The sequence below is a fragment of the Orcinus orca genome, chromosome 6 (genome assembly GCF_937001465.1).
Source record: "Orcinus orca chromosome 6, mOrcOrc1.1, whole genome shotgun sequence".
Lineage (NCBI taxonomy): Eukaryota > Metazoa > Chordata > Mammalia > Artiodactyla > Delphinidae > Orcinus > Orcinus orca.
The window spans coordinates 58,770,574-58,785,617 of record NC_064564.1 but is presented as its reverse complement, the minus strand read 5'-3'; positions in this window follow the sequence as shown (position 1 = coordinate 58,785,617).

Genomic DNA, 15,044 nt, shown 5'->3' with positions numbered 1-15,044 from the left:
TGTAATTGACATTATTATTCCCAAATTTCTACATGACAGTGGCAACAATAACAGCAATATATTATAATTATAGAACAGCTCATAATACCCCTAAGTAGGAAGAGATTATGGTCTTTACTTTTGGAAAGAGAAACACAAAACACAAAGTAGACCAATAATCCATACAATTAATTCATTTTATAAAAAGCACACAAGTGGTAATGGAATAGGAAATAAAGGCTTGCGTCTTTTACTGTAATACTTTATTAAACTATCTCACTTCACCTTCAATCCAATTGCACAATGTATGGGTCAGTTTATGGTGCGTAAAAAACAACCACAACATTTCAGTGGGTTAACACAGTAAACACTGATCTCTCATTCTCACATGTGTAGATTGATTGGTTGAGGTTTGGCTGGCTTAGGCTGGGTTGGCAGGGCTTGGTTCTAAGTGATGAATTCTGTATCAGTTTGCTCTATGTGCCCCTTTCCTCCTTAGACCAGTGCCCCGTTTTTCTGGTGGTGATGGAAGAAGCATAAAGCAGCAACACAAATGCACAAGCACATTTCAAGTATGTTTTTTGTCCACTATCACTCCAGTTACTAAAGCAAGTCACATGACCAAACCCAACCTTAGTGTGGTGGAGAAATAATCTCTGCATCCAGTGGGAGGAAACACAAAGACAGATTACAGGAAAGAGCAATAGTGGTACGCTGGCTTGTGAGAACTGATTTCTTCTCAGCATTGCATGCTGTGATATCATATTGTGAACCTGAAATTGACCATGGCAGAAGAATTACACCATGCATGTCATCAAATACTAAATAAAAATCAGAGGGTTTGCTTATTTGCTTGTTTGTTTCTGAGTCAGTTGTTAAACATTTATCAGCACACCTCTAGGAATGAGTACAGGGGAAGGTAGAAAATTGGGGGCATTAATGCTGCTTACCACACATTACATACTCCATATTTTCATTAATTTATTTACTCACTCATTCTACTTCATTGAGGACTTACTATAGTCTTACTATAGTCCGAACACTGTATTATCATTGTCTGAGGATACAAGGATGAATAAGCTATTAGCTCTGTTTGGTATTTTTCACACACAAAAGGAAATATATATATATATATATATATAAAATCACGTCATTCTAAAAAGTGTCATTCTAAGAAGTGGTAAGCAAAGTCTGCAAGATGGTACATCATCCCAGACAAAACAGAAATCATATTTTGCTATTCACTCCTCAAAATGTTAAGAATAGAATAAGATCTGAAGTCACACATAGGTTGGAAACATTCAAAGCTCAGAATGCATTGGAAAAGATACCTCAGGGTTTCTATATGCAGGTTTCCATGTTGCTCTGATCTTCTGCAACAATTTTAATCATCAGTGATTCTTTCTAGTCAACACAATAGCACTCACAGCATGAGTAACAGGAAAATAGCAAGGAGTGATATTTGACTTAGCTTTTATTAAAATAAGTGATTGAATGTTTCTTTTTGACTGGGTTCTACTCTATTATCAGCGTGATGTTTTATCTTAAAATATTTCTGCTATCCCTGGTTACATAAGCTATAAAGTGAGACTATCTTATATACTGTCTTCTTATGTTATAGTTTGCCTATTCAACCACTATGCAATGACTCTCAAAGCTGTATATGAAAATCAGCAAGGGCCAGGAGTGCATGATCCTCCTTATTCTAAGAGACCAAGTTATGAGCCAGTTATTTAGGAACTTCAATTTGTCAGGTTTGACAACACTGTAATTGATTGCAATAATAAAAACCTTACCAAAAGCTGAATTACTTTGGGGGAATTTACCTTGTTTTCTTAAGTGTTTTGCAAGTACGATAAGTAGGCTGTGGTACTTTTTCTGACATAAGTGCACAAGAGATATATGATCTCTTTCAGTGCACATAGTGACAAAAAATCAAGCTGTTGGGCTGCAGGCTACAACAAATTGAACATATTGAATTTCAACTGTGATCTAATGCAGTCTTAGGTTTGTTTCAGTCCATTCAGGTGATTTCTTTCCATGCTCGTGCCATAACTTTATCCATAAAACATATCAATGGAGTGGCAGCGTGTTGCTTTATTTTAAGTGGTATTTACTGTTTGAATGCAATATACTTTATCTATTTGCATTACAAATCACTAGGTGAGATTTAAATAAATCTCTTGTTTGAGCCACTTTATAAGAGATCTATGCCAAACCTTCATAATGCAGTTTCCTATGCTAAACAAAACTTCCATTATACTAGTGACCCTATTCAAGTCAGGCAAATAAAGCAATGAAAAAATTCCTGTGGCATGTATTTGTATTTTGATTTTCTAACAATGACAGGTAGAGTGCATTTTTTCTTGAATTTTAGTGGCATATTTAAGATGATAAGATACTACTAATTGATCTTGAGGAAAAGCTTTATAATCTGATGCAAATTAACAATTTTCTTACTTGCCAACATTTTTATTTGTGATGGCAGAGTTAATTTATTGTACTAACTGCTAAGCCTGGGTTGAAAATGATAAAATTTTCATCTAAAATCAGAGTAAATGTAGAGTCTCTCTTAAATAAAGAAGTCTAAGCAGATTTAAAAGTTACAAGATATAAAATCTTAGGTAACATTTTCCATAACTGTTTGCTAATAAAAGAATGAAAGATTTTACATCAATAATGGCACAAACTTGCCAACAGCATCCTTACAAAAAGCCACTAGGTCATGTGATAAGTATAGTCTTCCTTTTAAGAACATTTTATTATCCAAATTTCAGCACCCACATCTTTCTAAGGTATAGATAATAAGACTTCTCTTTCTTTTTTGTTTTTTTTACCCTGTATGCACTTCAGATCAATGTAACATGTGACAGTAAGGATAAAACCTCATATTCCAATATTCACCATTTGGATTCACTGAAATGAGTTTCTTTATAAAGAGCTCAATTCTCATTTCTAGATAAGTACAGGAAGAAACAATGAGATCACTTTTTCTGAAGTTTGAAATTAATATTTAAAACCCTCCTAGAGCAATGGGCCAGATGATATGTTATTTTCTTTCCAACTCTGATATCTTATGATTCTACAAAATATACAAAGTTATCCACAATTAGGACACATAAAAGTATTTGAATCCAAGCACTCAGATATATACTAAGATGTCTAAAGAATATGCATAGTATTAGAGTACTTTGGTAATTAATTATTCCATTAAATAAATTTAATTTCTTAAGAAGTCTCCTGTGCTATCTACTTGATTATTGCAAAAGATAGCACAGTTGGGTAATAATTAATGAAGCAGGCAAACCGAAGGAAAATGTCTAGTCATATATTCTAGGGCTTCCTGTTTTAATTCATTAACTTTGATTATGTCTATTTCTTTAATCAACAACTTTTCTTGTATACATAAAAAACATAAGTGAATGGCATTGAGCCAGATGATATACATAGTATGAAAATTATAAAATCAAGATTCAAAATGATATAGACTGTATAAAATGTTGGAGCATAATAAGCAATTAAAACTTAACTTGGAAAAATTAAAATTTATATGAAAGGGGCATGAGGAAACTGGGATGATGATAATGTTCTAAATCTTGATGGGAGTTTGGGCTGATTTGCATTAGATTATAAAATTATCCCTCAAAGTCAATTAGTAGCATTTATCATTTCAAATATGACACTAAAATTCAAGGAAAAAAATACACTGGAACCTCTCATTTTCAGAAAATCTAAATACAAATAAATGCTACAATATTCTTTTCATTATTTTATTTGCCTGGCTTGAATAGGGTCAACAGTATAATTGAAATTAGATATCATTTCGTTTAGCATAGGAAACTGCATTATGAAAATTTAGCATAGATATTTTATAAAGTGTTTCAATCAAACAAGCATTTAACTCCAGTCCATGGTACACATGCTGAGGTATTTATGGGTGTTTATGAGGTGCTTATGTCTGCCATCATAAAATAATATAGCTTGATGGGTGAACAGAGGGATGGATAGAAACACAGATATTTAATAAAGTAAATACAGAATCTAGGTTAATTATAGAATCTAGGTTTTGTGAATGTGATTATTCACTGTATAATCCTTTCAATTTTTCATTACATTTTAAAATTTTCCTAATAAAGCTTTACAAAAATTCATATGTTTGGGCTTATCTATTGAATAATGCCTGCTACATAGTAGTATTCTAATAAGTTTACATTAAGTAAATAAATAAATGGCTTAATAAGTGAATCAACAAAAATGGGAACAATTCTTAATGGTAGGTCACGTGAAAAATATCCTGGGGTTTTGGATAATTTTTGCTTTTTTCCCCAGTAATGTGCCACGGATACCAGAGTCAAATACAACTATAGACGACAGTACAATAAATGCAGTGTTCAAGTCAGGGAATTAAGAAACCATTCTGTCCAGGTCAGGGCATGTCTAAATTACTGCATCCTGTTCCCGACACCCATCTTTATCAAAAAATAACAGAAAAAAAGTGTTCATAGAGGAAAATCACTAGGAAATAACGGGTTCTAAATATCATACCATATAAGAAACAGTTAAAACAATAAGAAGTCTTCAAACTGGAGAAGAAAAAGCCAGTGAGGAATTGTAAGGAACCCATTCCCATTCCATGCACACTGTTTAACTCTTTCCACATTCCTAACATCAGCCCAGTTTTCATCTCCTGCAGGGTACTTTATAATACAGCCCAACTCAATATTTTTTTTCTCTGAATTCTTGCTCACATAGAGATTTCACTTATTTTATTATTTTATTTATTTAGCATTTGGCGTCTGGGACCTTATACCAGGTGCACTTATTTTTCTTACTCTTGCATGTGCCTGTACACACACACACACACACACACACACACACACACACACACACACACAGAGTTCAATTCACAACAAGGATCTAAGCTTCTTGAGGGAATGTACTGTTTATACACCCTTGTACCCCTAGAGCTTAGCATGATTTTGCTCATTTATTTCATAAACGTTTATTGAGAAACCTTCTTGTGCTAAGCACTATGCTGAGATTTGGGCTGAAAACATGATCTTAACACTGACCTTACTCATAAGCAGCTCAGAGTCTAAAACTAGAAACATACACATAACCCAATAAACACAAAGCAATGTAGTCAGCTCAGTGACTGGGACACACAAGAGGTATTATGGAAACCAATATGAAAATTGCATCTACCCCATCCTAGAGAGAAGGAATGGGAGGAACAAGAGGCAGGAGCAAGTCTTAAAGGATGCATAGAAATTACCATTGTGTAATTATGAATGTGGTGATGAGACAGGGGGCACTGCAGATAATCACTGTGTGAGAAAAAAGCACGGGGGGAGAGAGGGCCAGGAAACACAGGGTGCATCGCACTGGGCACACTTCCTGGGAAAAGAGTATTTGACTTAATAGTAGAAGGTCCATATTAAGTGACTATTAATCCTTTTATACAATCAACTGCTCTAGAGTAGTAAGCTGCACTGGCTAGGTGATTTTCAGAATTTACCCAAAACTCTCACCTGTGAAAAATACCAATGCTAGATACTGAAAAGTTACTTGAGAACAAAAACCAAAAAAGGAATTTTCACAACCTAATCTTTGCTCTAATAAATAAACCTACCTATCATCTGCAGTTGCTGTAACACAAAAGTTGTAGCAGTCTCTAACATGACTTACCCAAAGGTAACGTGGTTAATCCACAAATAGTGGATTTGTAATCCACAAATAGTGTAGAAGTTCTTCACCTGGGGCTCAGGGACTCTAGACCTCAAGAAGTCCAAGGACTCAAATGGGAAAACTGACATCTTACTTATTGCTAAGTGAAGTTTAGCATTTCTTTTTTTTTTTCTTTTCATTTTAACATCTTTATTGGAGTATAACTGCTTTACAGTGGTATGTTAGTTTCAGCTTCACAACAAAATGAATCAGTTATATATATACATATGTTCCCGTATCTCTTCCCGCTTGCATCTCCCTCCCTCCCACCCTCCCTATCCCACCCCTCCAGGCGGTCACAAAGCACCGAGCTGATCTCCCTGTGCTATGCGGCTGCTTCCCACTAGCTATCTACCTTACGTTTGGTAGTGTATATATGTCCATAGCATTTCTTTTATCATAAACAGAGGCAACAATCATGCTAGTATTAGCGGCACCTATGATTTACCAGCAATATAAATCACATACATTTTCATATCACACTGCAGTTGTTGCAAAGCCATCAAACATCATTTACTTTCATCATGACTTTGAAATTACAGTAAATAGTAGTATCGCTGCCAGAATCTTCTTAATTATTGTGAGAATAAAGAATTATGTTCTGTTCTATGTTACGAACTTCTTGAAGTTTTGATAACTGTAAGGTATATAAATGGTAACCTTTGAAATCCTGTATATGTCATTTTATATATTTAAAATATTATTCTAAGAAGGTGAAAGGCTTAATCTATTCTACCAAGGACTCCATGTGCCAACAAGATAAAATTAAAGTAAGTTTAAATTTAAAAGTAATAATAAAAGGAGATTTCAAAGGACTCTTGATTCCTATTGGGATCATCTTTTTGTTTGTTTTTATTTTCTTGTTGCTTGTCCCCCTCCCCAAATTTTAGAGATAGGGACAAGTCAAACTTTGTCAAAGACATCTCTCTTCTTTCATACCCACACTTGCCCATCTGCACAGAGAATCTGAGACTCCCAAGGCCTCCATAGCCCACAGTGATAAGGCTGCTTGTGCACTTTTTTCCCCAAGGTGATTTGCTGGCATTTTCTCCACTGTTAATTGCAGGTTAGACATGAAAGCATTTTAATACTACTTTTCTGATGTTTCCTCTAGGCTGGCTTTGACTTCGGGGTTCACCGGTACTGGTTCTTGAAGGGTAGGTCAACAGATGCCCGATAACGGCAATGCACTGCCATTCACATCGTGATGTAGCTCTTCTAGGCTTTTTACAACACTCTCTGATTCTATTTCATTTGGCCTCAGAGCCTGATTGCCTTAGGCTTAGCAACAAGATGATCCCAGCTCATTGCGGACACTAAAGGGCTTCCATCCTCCATGGATGAAGAAGTGTGGATAATATTAGTAGTGCCTTTGGTGCCTCTACAGGCACATCCATCCACATTTAAATACACGTTTTTATGTTTAGCCATTCATTCCTAGCTGTGAAATATTGTAACAGCTTACACATTAGCATACTGATCCAGGCCTTAGGTCTGGGGGAGATTTATGTGAACGTTTTGATGCTATTATTCACATTATGTGTGAAGCTAAGACTTTCTTCTGAATCAAAGTAGTAGCAGATTCATACCCCACTGGCTGCTCTGCTAAAAATCTAACTATTTTAACTTCAGTTATATTGCAATGTTCACCAAAAAAAAAGTGTTTAAGCCAATGATGTCAGCATGGCACTTGCAAATATGAATGGCCAGAGAGTCAAAGAGAACCAAGTTAAAAGCTTGCCTATGTCATGTACCAGTTGTGTGACCTTGAGTAAGGACATAACCTCCGTTTCCTTGACTGTAAAGTGACTAATGTTGTGAGGATTAAATAAAGAAATGAGAGAATAAAAATTGAATAAAGAAATGAATACAAAGCTCACTATGTAGTTAGGGCTCAATTAAAGAAGGCTATGATAATGATTGTCATTAATGAACAGTCACATACAATGAAGTTTAATCTCTCTTGTCTCAGACTGAACGGGAAACATACAGAGATGTTGTCTGAGAGGAAAAGAACACTCACGTTCATCTATTCCAGCTTCCTCATCCTACGAAGTCGTAAAGTGAGGCCCAGAGAGGTTAAGGAGTTTATCCACAATCACTTAGTTATTCATCTAGTGGAAAAGCTCAGACAAGACCTATTTCTTCTGGGCTAAAGTCCATTCTTCAAATGTGAACACCTGAGCTTAAGCCACAAAGCCGAGAAGCCAGAGGCAGAGCATTTAATCATTAAGTAAAAAATCTCTATTTTCTGTGAACAGAGGAGAAGTTCATCGAGTTATAAGAACAATGAATCCATAAAGAAAGTGGATGCCCCTTCACATCCTAAAGCTTCCCCTTTAAGTACTGTGCTCCCGTGGGGCATGAAGTTTCTTTAAGATCACAGAGCAGCTGCCTCCTCTTTGTATAATATAAGGAACACAGACTGGACTGAGATTGTGCACATTTCTCATCCTGGACTTTCAAGTTCAATCTTGCTCCAACTGTAAAGCTTTTCTCAACCCCTCTAGTATTTCTGTCTCCCATCACCAAGCCCTCTTCTCTTTTCCAGCCTTAATCCACTCTTCCTACTCTGTGTTCCCATATCCCTCATCACACACTCAGCACAAGCTAAAATGCCCTACAAGCTTTCTTTTTCGTGTGTAAGTCCTGATCCCCTGGTCAAATTGTGAGATCTTTAAATGTAAAGATATGGTTCTTCTGATTCTTTGCATCTCCATTGCCAAGCAAAGTCTTTAATAACATATCCTCAATAAAATCATACCTACCCTCAGGTATGCAGCCACAAAACAAATGGTCAAACCAGACTGTGTCATCCCACTGTTTTAAACCCATCAATCGATTCACACAGTCTTTAAGAGAAATACCAACATCCTAACACTGACTGAACAATCAGCGGCATGCTGACTTCTGTCTCTCCAGCCTCAACTCTCCACACTTACTCTCAACTCTATAGTCACCATCTTCTGCCTTGAATGAGCCATTCTCTCTCTCATAGTGGAGACTTGGCAATTCTGGTCCCTCTGCCAGGACACTCACCCCCCACCTTTCACCCAGGTATCTCAGAGTCATCCTTTGTGTCTCAGCTTAAATGTCAGTTCCTCACCCACGCCTACCTTGATTCCCCAGAGCACTTTATACTTCATGACTTTAAATCTCTGAGGTCTTATTTCTCTGTTCCACTCCTACCTACACACTGAACTGATTTCATCCTTGCCACTTGCTTATCACTAGGCTGGCTTTTAAGATGTTGGCACAGTGTTGTGTCTCCTTTCCTCCCATGGTTCTTAACCCAAATGTCTTAGTCTTTCTTGCTCTGCCCCAGACAGCTGTTCTTGTTGCTGAGTCATCCTTGCCATCTTTCCTTCCTTCGTTGCTCCTCTGACCCATGGGCCCAGTTGGAAAGAATTTATTGGAATTCTTTCCCAACTTGTGCTTTTGATTTCTTTTCTTTTTTTTTTTTTTCTTTTTTTTGCGGTACACGGGCCTCTCACTGTTGTGGCCTCTCCCGTTGCGGAGCACAGGCTCCGGACGCGCAGGCTTAGCGGCCATGGCTCAGGGGCCCAGCCGCTCCACAGCATGTGGGATCTTCCCAGACCGGGGCACGAACCCGCGTCCCCTGCGTCGGCAGGTGGACTCTCAACCACTGCGCCACCAGGGAAGCCCTGTTTTCTTTTTTTTTTAACCCATTTTGAGAACAAGTAGTGGTTCTCATGTTTGCACATATCCATGACAACTTGCTAAGAATAGGAACAAAGCAGTTTCCATATAACTTAGCTTGTTCAGTCTAAGAAATCATTCCATCGTTAGTACATTCATCCTCTCCTCATTCTGCAAGGATTTACTGAGTACCTATGTGATAGTCACTAGGATAAGCATGAGGGAAACCATGAAGAACAAAAGGGAAAGGGCCTCTGCTTCTCTCAGGGGGCTCACAGTTAGCTGAAGAAGACAGACCCTGCCCATCACATCCTACAGTTACACACACACACACATACACACCATTTAAGGAGATCACAGCATAATTTAATACAGTGGCCCAACCTAGACTGAAAGGTCAGAGAAAGTTTTCCTGAGGGAAGAGCAGTTACCTACAAGAAGCAAGAGAAGTGCAGTTGTCACTCCCACAGAATCTAGACCCAGACTCCTCTTCTTCTCATTAGCCATGTTGCCTTGTCAAGTTTTGGAACTTCTTTATGACTCAGTGTCCTCATGGGTAAAAATGAGCAGATATCACTACTTCACTCATTGGACTGTTACAATGATTAAGTAAATTAATATTTGCACAACACTTAAAGCAATGTCTGACCCGTAATAAGCGCTATGGGTCATTATCTTGTCATTACTTTGCAATTCTGTCCTTCCAAATTTCTTGGAGCTAAATTTCTCTTTCTTTTCTGAACTTATCTTGACAGAATATGGCAGCAATTTTTTAAATGGCCTTGTTTGGCAAATGATAAATTGGGAGACCTTGTATGTGTGTGGAGTGAAGGGGGCTAATTTTACTACTTGCCAACATTAAGATGAAGCATCCAACATCCTTAAACTAGCAACCCAGGCCCTCTATCATTTTGCATTTGGATAGCTCTTCAGCTTCATGTTCTACTGATCAGGTTTTCAATTGCTGTTTAACAAATCACCCCAACACTTAAAGGCTTGAAACAACATCCATTATAGTATATCTCATCATCATATGAAGTCAAGAATTCTGTTAGGAGTCAGCCAGGTGATTCTGGTATTGACTAGGGTCACTTGGTGGTATTCCACCAGTGGCTAGTCTGGTCTAGAGGGTCCAGGATGGGTTTACTCTTGTTCCTGGGGCCTTGTTGGAAGCAGCTGGAAGACTGGGCTCAGCTGAGCCCCTCAGCCTCTCCATGTAATCGCAGAGCCTCTTCAGAAGATTGTTTTAGACAGGTAATCAGACTTCTTACCTGGTGGCTATCTTCCTTCACCATGAGTATTACAAGATTCAGGAAGTGGAGCTGCCAGTCTTTTAAGACCTGGTCCAGAACCTGGTACTATGTCACTTCCACCATAGTCTATCCAAGTATTCAGAGAGACAGAGACTGCTGAACTGAAGGGAAGGGGACACCAACTCTACCTCTCAAAAGGAAGAGAACTGAAGACTGTGGCCACCTTTAATCCACCACACCTACCAAACTCAGCCTGGGGTAGTTTACTTAAACAATGCTGAATTCTTGTAATCTCTCATACCCCTTACTGTCCAATGCCTCAGTGCTTTCGTACATCCTGGTCTCCTGTCTGTGATGCCTCTACTACCTTTCTTCTTCCGGTTAACTTTACTCCTCTTTCAAATTCCAGTTCAGACATCTGCTCCCGCCCCACACACCCCTAAACAGCCTTTGATGGGATAGCATGTTGATTTTATGAAATGATCTTTTAGTCTGTTTCTCTCACCAGTATATCAGCTCTGTAGTGGGGAAAAGTACCATGTTTTATTTCATATTTGTGCTTCTAGAATCTAACACAATGCATGGCATACAAATGTATTTCATCTGATCTCAATGTCCACCATCACTTTTATTTTATTAAATATATACCAAGATTATTGTATGAAATAAACTTATTTTAATTCAAATGATCAAGGTACATCACCAGGAATATTCAGCTTCCAAACAATTTATTGCAAGTTAATCTAACTTGTGAAATTTCAGTTTTTATAATGATATGGAAAAAACTATTTTAAAATATTCAGTGATAGGCCTCATCTTATATATCTTTATTCAATTGCAATATGCATTTTATTTTCCTTTTGAGGCTTGAACTGGCATGGACAGATGGAGAAATAATTTTTTAAAGTTAGACATCACCTGGAAGTCAATAAAAATGATAGAGAAGCTGCCGTGATCCTGACAGAGAAACAGAATTATATATGATCTTTTAAGTGTAGAAAATTAATCTGTATCTGGCCATAGATGTATTTGATCACAATCCAAAAATTAAAGTACAAGTAAGCCCCAAGGAATTTTCCATTATTTCTAGGTGTAACAAAAAGAGTTTGCCAGCTTGCTCTACAGGCAAAATTCTTCAGCCAATCTCCTCTTATACTTTGCATCTTCTGTTTATTCTCAGTTCTCTCTCACTGAGAGTAAGAAATGTCTTCATGAATATATCTGGCAAAACAATGTGCTTACATTTACTGAGCATTACTATATTCTAGGCACCATGCTAAGTGTTTTACGTGAAATATCTCATTTAGTTTTACAATGACCTTGCAAATTTCCTGCTATTTATATTGAGAAAATTCAAGCTCAAAGAGAGTAAGTGACTTGTCCATGGTCACATAGTTTGTAAGTGGCAAACGCAATATCTCTCTAATTCCAAAGACCCTGCTTTGAATCTCTAAGCCTTACCTCCTAAAGGAATTGAATCATGACACTTAATCAAATCTACATGATTACACTATGGATATCGATACTTCCTCCCATTGCTGAGTTAAAGTCAGTGACTTGGATGGAATATTTTATTCTCCATTTTGCTTTTTCCATTTTCCTTGACCATATCTCACTCTGTCTCTCATTGTAAACATTTATGAATCTTTCACTTGTCATTTATTTGTTCATAAATATCCACTGATGTAGATATAAATTTCTATACCCAATTTTGGGTCTAAGTTTAATCAGGTACTCTTATCCCAAGTAAATAATTGTACAGGGATATTAAAAACAAACAAAACAAACCAAAAGGCTTGGCCTTTAACACTCCTTAAGATGCCATGGCAGGAACCACTAATCATTTACCATAATCTTCCCACAAAATTTGCGTTAATTGTATCATTCATTACTTCAGTCAGAAAATGTTTACTGAGCTCTTACAGTGTAAAAAAAACTGTTCTAGGTTTTGTGTATTCAGCAGTGAGTGAAATAAAATCTAAGGCTTTGCATACCTTATATTTTTTGGTGGTAAGACAGAAAGTAAATTAATACATAATATATCAAATGGTGATAAGTGTTATAGAAAAACCTAAAGCATTTTAAGATAATAAGGAGTGCTTGGAAGTGCAGTTGCATTTTATGTCACTGAGAGATGGTATCTGAGCAGAGACCTGAAGGAAGCAGGTGGCAGGTAGCTGAAAAAAAGAGTGTTCTGGAAAGAGGGAACAAAAATGCAAAGGGCCTGAGGTGGGTTCATGCTTCATTGGGTCTGAAGAATAAGGAGGGGGGAAATGTGTCAATAGCTGGGGTGGACTGAGTGAAGGAAAGAAGACAAGAAATAACACCTAGTAGGTAGAGGTGTAAGGAACCCCACCTTCTAAGGCCTTGTGGACCTTGGCAGGACTTTGAGTTTTGCTTTGAGTGAGTGAGAAGAGCCATCAGAAGTTTCTAAAGAGGAGTCGTATGATTTGACTATACCATTTAAAGATCACTCTGGCTACTGTTTGAGAATAGACTGTAGCAGGCAGGAGCAGACACAAGGAGACTGGTTAGGAAATTTTTCAATAATCCAGATGAGAGCTGACGTCTTTGATTAAGGTGGTAACAGAGGAGGTGGTAAAAAGGGACTGGAATCTGGACATATTTGGAAGCAGAGTAAATAGGATTTGCTGATAGAATGTGGGATTTGAGACAAAGTAAGGATTTTATGATGATTCTGAGGTTTTACCTGAGCAACTTAAAGGCTGGCATTGCCATTTACTAGAACGAGGAAGATGACGGGAGATATTAATTTGGAGGATTGGGTTGGGATCAGTGTTTGATATTGGACATGTGTTTTTTAGACAGATGTGGCCTCAACAGATTTCTGAAAAGAGACTCCAGCACGTCTTTGACAATGAACTGGATTCAGTCGCAAAGTAGGAAACTATTTACTATTTCTGCAGCTGGGCATCCTTATAAGGGACAGGATTTTGTTTTCCACATGGGTAAAGTAACCGTGAACGTGTCTTTATTTCAAGGTTTTACATCAAGCAGATGATGTGGTGCCCTGCCCACACCCCCCACGATCTCTTTTACTGGTTTGGTGTGCCCACATGTTCAACCTTCTCCAGCAAGTTTTTCTTGGAAGGCTAGAGCTGCCTTCTCACTCCAAGGGGTTGGGGATTATACTGTACCTCACCTCCCCACCTCCAGGCTGGCCAGTAGCCAATGAGTAGTAGTGTGGGGGCAACTTTGCCTCCAGGTGAAATAAACTGAGGTATCATCTACATCTGAGAACTCTCATTAGGTTCAACTTTCTCTCCCTTTCTTGCATGCTCCCTCTACTCCACTGTAGGCTTCCCCTGAGAACACTCACTGAATAAGTGAGAATAATAAGAACTCACTTACACTTCCCAGCAAACAAAAGTTCAGGACCAGATGGATTCACTGGTGAGTTCTACCAAACATTTAAAGAAGAATTAATAACAATCCTCCTCAAACTTCTCCAAAAAATAGAAGAGAAGGGAACACTTCCAAACAAATTTTGCAAGGCCAGTATTACCCTGATACCAAAACCAAAAAAGGACACCACAAAAAAGAAAATTACAGATCAGTATTCCTGATGAATGTAGATGCAAATATCTTCAGGAAAATATAAGCAAACAAAATCAGACAATACATTAAAAGGATCATACACCATGATCGGGTAAGAGCTATTCCAGGGGTGCAAAGATGGTTCAACATCCACAAATCAATGACTGTGATACGCCACATTAATAACATGAAGGATAAAAATGATATGGTCATCTCAATAGATGCAGAAAAAGCATCTGATGAAATTCAACATTCATTCATGTTAAAAAAAACTCTCAACAAAGTGAGTATAGAAGGAACATATCTCAACATGATTAAGCTCATATATGACAAGCCCACAGCTAACACCATACTCAGTGGTGAAAAGCTTTAAGCTTTCCTCTAAGATTAGGAATAAGCCAAGAATGCCTACTCTCATAACTTTTATTTGACATAGTATTAAAAGTCCTCACCAGACCAACTAATTAGACAAGAAAAAGAAATAAAAGGTATCCAAATCAGAAAAGAAAAACAAACTGTCTCTATTTGTAGGTGACACATTATACATAGAAAACACTAAAGACTCCACCAAACTGTTAGAACTAATAAAAAAAAAAATCCAGTAAAGTTGCAGGATACAAAATCAATATACAAAAATCAGTTGTGTTTCTAAACACTATTAACAAACTATCAGAACGAGAAACTAAGAAAACCATCTCATTTACAATTGTATCAAAAAGAATAAAATATATAGGAATAAATTTAATCAAGGAGGTGAAAGACCAGTACATTGAAAACTATAAAACACTGATGAGAGAAATTAAACAAGACACAAATGAATGGAAAGATATTCAATGTTCATTAACTGGAAGAAATATATTGTTAAAA